Consider the following 12,747-nt stretch of genomic DNA (forward strand, 5'->3'; position numbering starts at 1 on the left):
TTGGGGTCCATTTCACTTAACATCATCTTATATGGCCATGTGTACATGGATAATGTTTTACAAACCATGTAAATTCCATATTTTCTCATTATTAAGTTGTCTCTGAAACATGTGGTACCTCATGTTCAAAGATGTACTTGTGCTATTTCAATGAAGACACAAAATGTTCATTTTACATGGAGCAGCACCATAGATTATTACTGGAAGTAAATGGAAGGAACTGTTACTGGAAGTGGAAACTGATTCCGAGAGAGGAATAGAACATTGTGACATGACAAAGTTCAAGTTAATTTGTGTTCTCATTTTTACTGTAAAAGAAAAGAATCCAAGCCTTGAAGGAAACTCTGTCACTGACTTTATCGAGTGTGTTCTTTTTTTTTGTTTTTTGTTTTTGTTTTTTTTATTGTGAATATACTGTACACGGGGGGGAAGCTGGGAATGGATGTGAAGGGTAAACAAAGGAGTGTGTTCTTTACTAATATAAAACTTGTTTGTAAACTTCTAGTTGAGAGTATAACAAAAGGAAAAAATATGCCATTTGGAGGCCAACATAGAAAAAAAGGACAGAACGTTGCTTTAAAAGTGTTCTACTGCAAAGAAACAAAGTCATAGAGGTTTAAAAGTGTTGTATGCCAAAATATTTCACTCCTGACATGATTCTCTTGTTGAAGGAGACAGATATCCATTGCTTTAATCTGGTTCTGAGTTCTCCATACCAATAAGGATTCCAAAAAGCAGGATCCAGTGAGTATGTTCAGCAAAAGGAGCCTCTTTTCAAACCAGTGTTTTAAGGATGGTCCCAAATAAATATGTGAGTATTTTTTGTTTGTTTGTTTGTTTGTTTTGTTTGTGCTGGTTCTGAGGCTTGAACTGAAAGGCTGGACTCTGTCCCTGTAGAGTTGTCTTTCCTGCCCACCTGCCCCCAAAGCTAGTACTCTATTCTTTGAGCCAAACTCCACTTCTGGCTTTTTTGGTGTTTAATTAGAGATAAGAGATTGACAAACTCTCCTGCCTGGGTTGGCTTTGAGATAGTAATAAATCCAAGTGACATCAACCATATGGACTTCTCTTTTGAACCAAGAAATATTAGATGAAGTTTATTATAAAACTAATATTTGGCAGTTTTTAAAACAAGAGAATATGTCCAGCAAAGAAGCCATAACTTAACTCAGCAAAAGTAGGTGCACTGAATTATTTTGGAATTATTTTCTCTGCTCGGGAATATTACTTAAAACTTACTTAAAACTTAAAACTTACTTAAAACTTAAAGCCATATTTGCACTTTTTCTAAAGCACCATTTCTAGGATTCTGGTGGTAATTGAAGATAAGATTCTCATGGATTTTCCTGACCAGTGTGGCTTTGAACCACAATCCTCCAGTCTCAACCTCTTGAGTAGCTAGGATTACAGGTGTGAGACACCACAGCCGACTCATACGTGCAGTTTGGTGCACGTAATGACACTATGTAGACAAAAAATGGAAATTTGAATCAAATGATATGACAATGCAGCTTTTCAGAAAAATTGAGGTAGCAATAAATATGTCCTCCTTTTCCATGTTCTTACATTAATGACTCATGAGCGTAGGCACTCTTACATTAGCATCCTCTGCTGTCTGTGTATGTGGACTTAGTATCAGAAATTTTTCATAGAGAAATAGAGAAAGTCTGAGATTTTTACAAAGCAAAGGAGATCAGGTATAAAAGAGCAGCATAGAAGGATATACAACTTATCACACAGAGATTAAGAACTAGCCTAAGTGATTAGAATGCTAAAGGCAATGAGGAATAAGCCTAGGTGATATCTACTTCTTCAATAACCAAAATGGTTCCCTAGAACAGTTTATGGTATAACTTTGTTATTATTATCATTTATTCCTTCCATCTGGAGTTATTCCTTCTCTTCTGTCAAAACTATTAATTAACCTCTGTCTTCTTGGTGCCATGACTTGCCAAAAAGGTTTCCAAATCTCACTTATACTACCCTTCTCATTGTGATTAGCAGTGACCACTCAAAATCCTGGAATATTTGAATTTCCGGGATTAATCTTCAACTGATATCTAAATACATTCCTGGTATTAATTGCCATGACCTATTAACAAAACGTTTTATTTTTGCTTAACACAGTATTCTAATATAGATAAAGTACATGAATTAGGACTATTGTTAGGTATCAGTAGGAAGGAGCAATTATATATTCCATGTATGGTTCCTTTATTTTGCATTTACTAGCTAAATGACTCTTTTGCCAGTCCTGGGGATTGAACTCAGGACCAGGGAACTGTTCCTGAACTACTTCTTCTTCTTCTTCTTTTTTTTTGATCAAGGCTAGCATTCTACCACTTGAGGCAAAGTACCAGTTCCACTGTTTCTTTTTCTGTTTATGTGGTACTGAGGAATTGAACCTACGGTTTCATGCTTGCTAAGCAATAACTGTTCCATGAAGCCACATTCCCAAAGTCCTAAATGACTTTCTTTTTTATATTAATAAGTTTTTTTGTGAAAATAGAGTACAGTGGGGTTACAATTACATGAGCAATGTAATGAGTACATTTCTAATCAAGCATTGTTGTCTCCTCCTGGTTTCCCCTTACCATCCTTGCCCACCGATTCGCCCCCCCCCACCAAAGTTGTAAAGTTAGTTTTTCGACATAATGACTTGTTATATTGGGACTTTCTTAAGATGGCATTAATTTTTCATTTGATTAACATGTATTATAATTTAGGGCAGGAGGAAGAAAAGGAAATGGAAAACAATAGTAAGTCCAGTAAGGCTATCACATCACTAAGGAAATAGTGTTAAGACCTGCAGGACTCAGAGCTTTTGCATGTGACATTATTATGTAAAATTTATAACCCATCATCTCCAACATCGATAACATTCTGCTTCCACTTTCCACATCAAAAGCCAAATATCTAAGACTTCTTATTGATTAGGAATGTTACCTAGGAAGGAAGGAGGATGTGGTAGGTGATGGTGGAAAAATATGTCGGTGTGGGGGGGAGGGGGGTATAAATGGGTGGGGGGAGGGGGGAGGATGGGAAGGGAGGTGAAGGGTAAACAAAGGAGGAGGCTGCAATGCTTGGTAAGAAATGTATGCATTATCCTGCCCATGTAATTGTAGCCCCTCTGTACAGTATGTTCTCAAATAAAATAAAATTAAATTAAAAAAAAATATGTATATTGGCTCCCTGTCCACATTTTTGTATTTTTGAAAAGTGCTACTGATGAACTCCCACTTACATCTATTTCACTTGCTGTCTGTACAAGATGCAGATAAATGAAGACATTTGTTCTGGGGGATAGACACATATGTTTACAAAATCCACTTCTGGACAAAAAGATACTAGGTAAGAAAGTATAAATTATTGTCTATAAAATGGTTTCTTTTCTTGGAGAACAAAAGGTAGTATTGAAATGATTACTCCAGCTTTCTTTGAGATTTTATGCTGTCTCAGTATCAAAAGGTTCTCTAATTCCTGTAATAGCCAAGCATAAAAGGCATGATATGAAGACCTCAGTATTTTATTTATTTTTATTTTTTATTGTGAAAATACTTTACAGAGGGGTTACAATTACATGGGCAAGATCAGTATTTTTAGAAACAAAGGTACATAGTAGCTTCCTTCCTGCAGAGACATGTGATGGCAAGTATTATAGTTCTCTTTTTTCCTCTTTATCTCAAGTGTTGCATATCTTGGTATATTGCTCTATGTCCTGCATCAGCTTCCTGTAGGTGAGATTTACCTCTACCCTGCAATGTCAAGATAGGTCATGTGACTTACTTCAGCTTACAAAAGTGAACCAGAAGTGGTGAAAGGGTATTTCTAGGGGAAGATTTCTATCTCATTTTCTGTGTCTTGTTTTCACTTAGCTATGAAAATAGCATATTTCCAGCATATTTCAACTTATATACTGGAAGAATATAGCATGTGAAATTGAGGCAAAACTCAAATGCAGCCTCGTACATATAACACAGGCAGAACTAAACTAATATTAAACATGATATTAAGATGTTAGTTTCTTAACATTCTTGTATACCTTTATGATAGTTGACTATAGCACACCAGAATTTAACAAATCCTAAACAAGAACTAAACAAATAAGTAACATTTCCTATTGGAACCTATTACAATTATTTATAAATAAGCATTCTCCATGTGATCACTTGTGGGAATTTCCATTTCTATAGATGTGTTTAATCACTCTAGAGCACTGTTTCTAATATTCACAATCATTATCCAGACCTTGTGCTAGAGATGATTAAGAAAAAAATATCTAGATTTTTCCTTCTCCTTTGCTCTTCTCCTTTCTCTAACATGAATTCTCATCCTCTCTCCAAACTTTCCTATTAATAAAGGAAGATTGATACATTGTGGATATCAAGAAAAATGGTTCAAATCAAGAATTTTATTTTTTCAGAAATAGATGAAGTAAATCTAAGTGGCTCAAGGAAAAATAAATACATGATATTTTTCCCTTTATTGCTTTCACCAGAGAGTCTGAACATGATTCTAAATATCTAATAAACCATTTGCCTTGGCTAAATTTTTAAAATTATAGTTTTTTAAGTAAATGATAATTTAAAAATTAAATAATTTTAAAATAAATAGTAATTTGTTATTTGCTTTTGTGAGGCATGAAATAAGACTGCATTAACATTGTGTGAGTTGACAGGCTAAATTATATCAGAATCTAAACATAATAAAAAATAGACGATTTTAAGATAAATAGCTTGTAGATTCATTTTTAACGTGACATACCCACAGAGGCATCTTTTGTCTTCTTTTCCTCTCCATGCTGATTCAACTTCAATAAGCAGTTCATGTAATTTAAATGGCTGTGATTCTTTCAGAAATAGATTAGACCCAAAAAAGTTACAAAAAGAGAACCAGTACTGGGTGGTGCATTCTTCAAAACTAGTAGTCAAATAAATATTAACTATAATTCCAAAATAATAACAATCAAATGCTCTTGAAAAGAAAAGATTGTAAGCAGAATGCATAAAAAGTGATAGTGCCAGAACGGCTCTCTGGCATTTAGGATTTCTGGTACATGACAATTTTTAATCAGGCATAATTGCTTTTAGGGACTAATGTTTTTTAGTTATATTTCATTGAAGAAATATGTTGTTCAAAGGCTAACAGGTTATAGTAAAAACAATGGTACACACTCACTGTACATAGCAAATACCTTCCCAAAATATGTCTTCACCAAATACCTAATCCTCAAACATAGATTTACATTATAGATAGATAGATAGATATAGATATAGATATATGTAAAGTAATCAGCTTTCATCACCCAAGGAACACATATTTGAATAATTATCAGATGGGGGAAATATACTCAAATTGGTACTTAAAAGTCTCAGGTGTAGTTCGAAAGGACATGATTAGGTAAAAACCATCAGAAAGATGTAAAAAATTCTATCTTAGAAGATAAAGGAAAAAAACAACAACCCAGATTCTGAATTTCTGGAAAGCAGAACAGAAAGTAAATGAATTTTCCAGTAAAATAATTTGAAAAATATTTTAGCTCTATAGGTGGCTGGATTTTGATCTAATGAGACTTATTTTAGATTTCTGTCCTTTACAACTATAAAATGACAAATATGCTTTATTCAAGTCAATTAACTTGTAGAAATATTTTATAGCAGATTTGTATTAGTAAAGTAATTCAACTACAGCCTTTTCCTGATGCAGCTATAGAGACACCACATTTCCTATTTTTTGAGAATAAGAAAAAGGTGCCACATATATGATATACACATGTATGATGCACATACTACTAAGGGCCTTATATAAAGCAAGTCTTGAAATTCTAAATAATATTTAAATAAGAAGCTCCCTTTCTTTATTTTCACATTTGGGGACCACGAAGTACCAAAGTTATGTAGAAGGCTAGGGTAAGAATATGGGAATGAAATCTGTCTCCTAATAAGATAGAGAAAATTTCTGTAATTTTGAGTTACAGTTTCTAAAGTAATAAAAAATAAGGTAAAACAGAAACAGAAACTCAATTTTCTATCCTTCCTAACTTTCCAACAGAAATAAGAGAATCCAGTAAAGATACAGCCATCCCAGGATGGTATAGGATATTATAATATCACTAGATGGTGAAAAAGAAGATAACAAAAATGTGTCCCCTGGAACAATGGGAAACAAAATCTACACCTACAGATTGTGATATAGCTAGAAAATAGTTTCCACCATGCTGTCTTTGATATTTTAGGTTTGTTTGCACAGCAACTTTCCTCTCTTAGGAAATGACCCTTTTTTAAGACCCAAGGATTGCAGCTTATAACCCAGAAACAATCACTGCTTCTAAAAGTAAGCAAGCATGATACTAAGAGTAACCAAGCATACTTCCATCGCTATAGATGCTAAACAAGAATGATCTTTTGGAATAGTCAAAGAATCTTGAACTTTTTCATACCTTTCCTCTTCTCCAAATCAAGCAGTCCTAGTCAAGATATGATAAGCATTAATAAAGGATTTATATATTTTTTATTGTTATCACCAAAGCAAATACACTTTCCTCTTTGCAAGCTTGACTTTGAAAGAGTCAGACCCTCACAATAATCTTATACACAAAAGTTTACTGCTTTGGCTTAAGTGTTTTCCTGCCTTTGCGTGTTGCTCTCAATTATTTTGGCAACTGCATAGAAAAACAAGATAAATCCATTATGCTTATGTTGAATTGTTCAAAGTCAAGCTGCCTTCAAAATTTTCTGTTGCCCTCGTCACTGCTAATTAAAGTTTAATTATTGCTCTTTAAATGCAACAAAAACATGATATTTTAACTTATATTATCATTGAAACCGGTGAAAACAGGAGAGTCTGTGATTGCTTTTTTAATTGTTTCCAAGTATTTTCCTTGGCTGTTTTCATTATTACCTTTGTTCCGGTCTTCTAATCAGGAATAGAGGATTAGCCAAAAAGATCTTCCTAAAATATAAGTTGTTAGGCAGAAAAAAAAAAACAGATGTTTAATTAAAGATTTTCTTTTTTTTTTTTTTTTTTTGTCGGTCATGGGGCTTGAACTCTGGGCCTGGGCACTGTCCCTCAGCTCTTCAGCTCAAGGCAAGTGCTCTACCACTTGAGCTACAGCGCCACTTAATTAAAGATTTTCATCTCTTAAGAGACTGAAAATCTCGGAAGATATTTTGCTATTACTGGCATTGTTAAGATGACTTGAGTGCTTTGGTTCTTAAACTAAGTGAAATACATGTAAAATGTTACAGTTGTTCCAAACAAAGATTATGGCTGCTCCAATGAGATGAAACCTCTAATAAGGTTTGAGGGCATATAGATTTTAGGGGAGAAGGGTTAATGTTAGAAAGTCAAGGGAGATTCCTAAAACAGCACTGCCTATCACGTATCAGTTATTATACTTAAGATATATAAGTATATATACGTACAAATATGAATTGAGTGAGAAATGTGTGATTTACAAAATTGATTCAATGACAACTAAATCCAGAAAACACTTCTCTATATTTATATGAACTAGTATATTTAGTGAGGATTTAAAAACTTTTAGAATATATATTTTAAAATCTTTGTAAAAATATTTGTTTATTTTTAATTTTTGTCGGTCCTTGGGCTTGAAATCTGAGCCTGGACACTTTCCCTCAGCTAACTCAAGAGTAGTGCTCTACCACTTGAGCCACTGCCAGTTTTCTGGTGGCTCATTGGAGATAAGAGTCTTACAGACTTTCCTGCCTAGGCTGGCTTTGAACCATGATTCTCAGTTCTCAGACTCCTTCTCCTTAGTAGCTAGTGTTACAAGCATGAGCCACTGGATCCTAGCTACATAATTATTTTTTTACCTATTTATGAAGTATTGAGTGGTAATCCCATTCATTTATACCTTGTGGAATGATCAAGCTGTATCATACCCATTAAATTCTGAGTGTAACATTTCTTTTTAGTGAGAATGCTCAAAAACTTATCTTCTGGCTGTGATGAAATATCTATTCTTAACTATAATAACTTTTCATCTTGTGGTATATAATTAATAGATTTACTTTTAGTCATAGAAATCTGCTAATTAACATTATATAAAACATGATTTGTAAAGTGAAAGAAATTCATGGTTCCATTACTTGTTTTAAGAAAACAATTATGCTTTTGTTTTCAATTATATTTCTGTGGGAATGTGTAATATTCATTGATTTAACTGTTAAAATTGATATCAATACACTATATAAAGTTGATTCAAACTTGTATTTGAAAATTGCACACTTAACACAAATATAATTCCACTTTCCTCTACCTCGTAAATAAAATAACAGTAAAGCAAAGTTGGTGTTAGCCATTCATGTGTACAATCGTACAACTCGGGAGGCTGAGACCTGAATAATTTAGTTCAATGTCAGTCTAAATAGACAAAAATGGGAAAACTTATCTCCAATTATCCAGCAAGAAGCAGAAGGTGAGAATGTGGCTCAAGGATAGAGTGTCATCAGCCATGAGAAAAAATACAAAGGAGACCATTAAAAATCAAGTTCAAGGCCTAAAAATAAAACACACTCAAGGCAACATCAAAAAAGTATTATGAACATCAATAATGAAGATAAAATAGAAGAAAAGATCATGAGAAACAGAAACATGTGGAAGAAATCATTTGACAGAATTTTAATTCATGAGAGGGAAAAGTCGCAGTCTCATTTGTACAATCTCATTGTATTCATTTTTGTTGAAACCTGTCTATTGGGTAAAGTGAAAGAGTATATTGGATTACCTGACATTGGATAAATTGCCTGTGACTATGCAACATCCCACTCTCCTAAAATCTTAAATCGTGCTTGTTAATTTAAATAAAACATCATGTTAGAGAGTGTTTGGTCCATACAGACTGGGGTCTTTATTTTGAGGCTTCAGACCAGTGTTTTGTTTATAACGATTCCTGCTTTACCCCCCTTCCCTGGTGCAGCTATACCTCACTTAGCTGTTACCAAGCCAAGGCTTGGAATAGATCCACCTGCCTTAATCCCTCCCTTACTCCAGCTATAACTTATTTCACATACTCTCTGTCTTAGCATTAGTTGTTTTCTGACTAATTCCCACCAGAAATCTCTAATATTTAAGTAAACCCAGTATAAATAACCTAGTTAGAAAAGGGAGAAAGCGTTTAGCATTGGCTGAGGCTCTGATCTGTAGGTTTGTTCCCTAATAAATCTGTGCTACACTATCTTTTTTTTCATGGCTTTTGAGTCTGACAAATGATTGATTTGGTTTGATGTAATCCCATTTATCCTGAATTACTTTGGAAGTTTTGACCTGTGCCAAGGAGACCTCATGTTTCCCCTAACTCTTCCAGTAACTTTCTCAAGGTATCTGGACTTACATTGAGGGTTTCAATCCATTTGGAGTCGATTTTGGTGCAGCGGGATATATAAGGATCTACTTCAGTTTTCTGTGTACAGCAAATTCTACCAGGACAGTGTTTTGAAGAGGCTGTTCATCTTCCGTCCTGTGTTTCTGGCTTCCTTAACAAAAATTATGTGCCTATAGGAGTGGATACATTTCTGGATCTTCAATTCTGTTGTATGGATGGAATTCTGTGCTTCCATTGGAAAGAATGGCATTACCCCATTGCTGAAGAAATGGAAAGACTGGGAAAAAATGATATTAAGTAAAATAAGCCAGAACCAATTAAATATATGCTGCAGGGTTTTCCTCATTTCTAATAACTAGGTATGTCCATAAATCAACAAGATAATCTAAGAGATAATAGACAAATAATTGCACTTGGATGTGATTTACAGCACTCTACGCATTCACACGGCAAGAACAAGACAAGTTATTCTTAGGAGAGGATCACAATGGCTCAATAGCTTATGTGCATTTTGCCATATAAATGTTGCTAATTGCAATGAACTCTAAGAATTAATCATACATGTGAAATACATATATCTATATACAATTTTTAAAGATGTCATAAATATCCGACTTCTCTGTAAAATCAAAAGTAAAATTCTGAATTTAGAAGATAATATTGGAGAAAGTTTTCAACACATAAACTAAAATACATTGTAAAGCTGGTTTTGACATGACATTTTGTACTTCTCATTGTTGCAACAGGTCCACCTGAATCCTTAAACGACTTGTTTGTCCCCATCTCCTCCACATGTTATACTGACATCAAATATAGTGAAAGCAGGGGTTACACTGGGGGGGAGGGACATACACAGCAACAAAGAAATAATCTTATAAATGCATTAGAAACACATGCATGAAAGAAACGAAAACATTAAAATACATATTTAAAACCCCTCTGTACAGTATGTTCTCAAATAAAATAAAATAAAATATTATAAAAAAAAACTAAAATACAAAGGGGAAAAGCTGGGAGAGAAAAGCTAAGAGGAAAAGTAGAAAAGCTAACTATTGAAGACTTAATAAACAATTCCCAAAACTACACAAGAGAGGTGGGGTACAGTTCAGTTGTAGAACTAGACTAATATATACAAAGCCATGGGTTCAATCTCCAAGAAGGCCTAATAATAAGTTACTAGATAGTAGTAATACAATAATTACTTGAAATAAATGCTTTCATATTAGAGAGGCCTGAATCCTAAAACAGTAAACAAAATATTCTCAATTCTTTTTATGGCTTCTTTTTTATTGTGAAAATACTGTACAGAGGGGTTACAATTACATGGGCAAGCTAATGAGTACATTTCTTATCAAGCATTGTCTCTCAATTCTTGTATCCAATGACATGAAACTACAAGAATGAAGAGGAATTAGTTTCCTTTTTACCCTTTCCTTTCCTTTTCTTTATCGTTCTTTTCTTTTTTCCTTTGACACTACTGGTTTTGAAGTTGCTAAGGTTCTAACCAATTTAGATTATTTTTCAGGCCATACCTCCATTCAGCAATGATCTCTTACCTATGGATTCCACAAACGTGAGATAACAGGAAAATTACACTATATCTGGCTTTCTTTGTTTTTGTAGTTTCTCATGATTTTTTTGGTCAGAACTGGCCCTGATATCAGTCTTCTAAATCTCTGCCTTCTAATTAGCAAGGTATATTTCATCTCAAGCTTGGACCCAGAATAGTTTTCAATGTAAACATTGAATATTCACTTCTGTTTTCTAGATATCATTAAATTCTACTGAGGTTAGTATGGATCATTATGATGTTGTAAGAACAGAGATAAATCCCTTGAATTCTTTTTCCAATTTATTTTAATATTTCTAGTATACATCACACATAGAACATTAATATTTCACAAGTACTTTATGCAGACTTCAGTTAATTTATTTTGTACACATATTAAGTCCAATATAATTTTATCAACACTACTTGAATATACAATATTTACAGATATGTTTCTTTACCAAAAATAAGTCTGTCTCATGCTTCCCTTTTATAATTAAACCCACTACTTCTCTTTGTCCCATCCCAGACCTGTTTCATCCTGGCAACCAACATTTTTTTTTCCTCCGACTTCTATAACATGCAATAAATAAGGTTTTTGGATTGCCTTCAAATCTTTGGTAGATTATTCCCAGTTATTGTATTTCTTAATATTGTATTATGTTCACTCCAATTGCCTTTTGGTACTGTCATTAGAAAATGTAGCACAATTCATTTCCCATTCACCTGAATAAGGCCTGAATTGACTTCCATTTCTTTGACTAGAGGAAATAATGCTGCTATAATGCTCTGTGTTTTTGCCTTTGGGTGAATGTTACATTTTATGACTATGAGTCAAAGCCTGAAGAGCACAATTCCTGTGCTATAGTGTGGGTGGTTGCATATATCACATTCAAGGAACCTGTCAAAATGTTTTCAGAATTGGCTTTCCCACTTGACATTCCTGCCAGGATCCAGTTTCTCTGTTTCTTGATAGGATTTAGTGTGGTCATTATTGTATTATGTGAAGTAATTCTCATACATGTTTTATGATGTCATTTTAGTTTAATGTGCATTTAGTTGATGATTGATGATGCTTTTCTTGTGCTTACTTTTCACAGGATGTATTTTGCTGGTTTCCAGTTGATGTTCTTTTTAACTTTAGGTTTTGAGATTTCTATGTAGAATCTAGATTTGAGGCATTCTTAAGGTATAGGATTTGCAAATATTTTATCCTTGACTATAGATACCCTTCATCATCATCATCATCATCATCATCATCATCATATTAGTATTACTACTATTACTTTTGTACATATATCTATTGTCCTGAGGCTTGAACTCAGTGTCCCTGAGATTTGTTGCAATTTGTAACAATTTACCATTTCAGTCATGCCTCACTTCTGGCTTCTTTGCTGATTAATCAGAATAAGATTCTCATGGACTTTATTTTGTGGGCTGCCTTCAAGTAGCAATACTCCAATCACAGCCTCCCAAGTAGCTAGGATGAGATATATGAGCTACCTGCTCCCAAATTCTATTCACTACTTGTATATGAGCTTTCACAGACTAAATTGTTTTACGCTTCTATTGAGTTCAACTATAGCATTTTCCTTTCCTATAATTTTAATGACAAATTTAAGAATGCTTCATCTCCAAACTTCTCAAGACATCTTCTTTTGCTTTACATTTACATCACTCTTTTTGTTTTATATGCCACGTTTTAATCCTGCTTGAAGTTAACATTTAAATAAACTGTTATGTTTAAGTCAATGTTCACTTTTTTTTTCCAGTCGTGGGGCTTGAACTCTGGGCCTGGGCACTGTCCCTCAGCTCTTCAGCTCAAGGCGAGCACTCTACCACTTGAGCTACA

Source organism: Dipodomys merriami, unplaced genomic scaffold, assembly GCF_024711535.1.
Source record: "Dipodomys merriami isolate MVZ:Mamm:240054 unplaced genomic scaffold, mDipMer1.0.p SCAF_1709, whole genome shotgun sequence".
Taxonomy (NCBI): Eukaryota; Metazoa; Chordata; class Mammalia; order Rodentia; family Heteromyidae; genus Dipodomys; species Dipodomys merriami.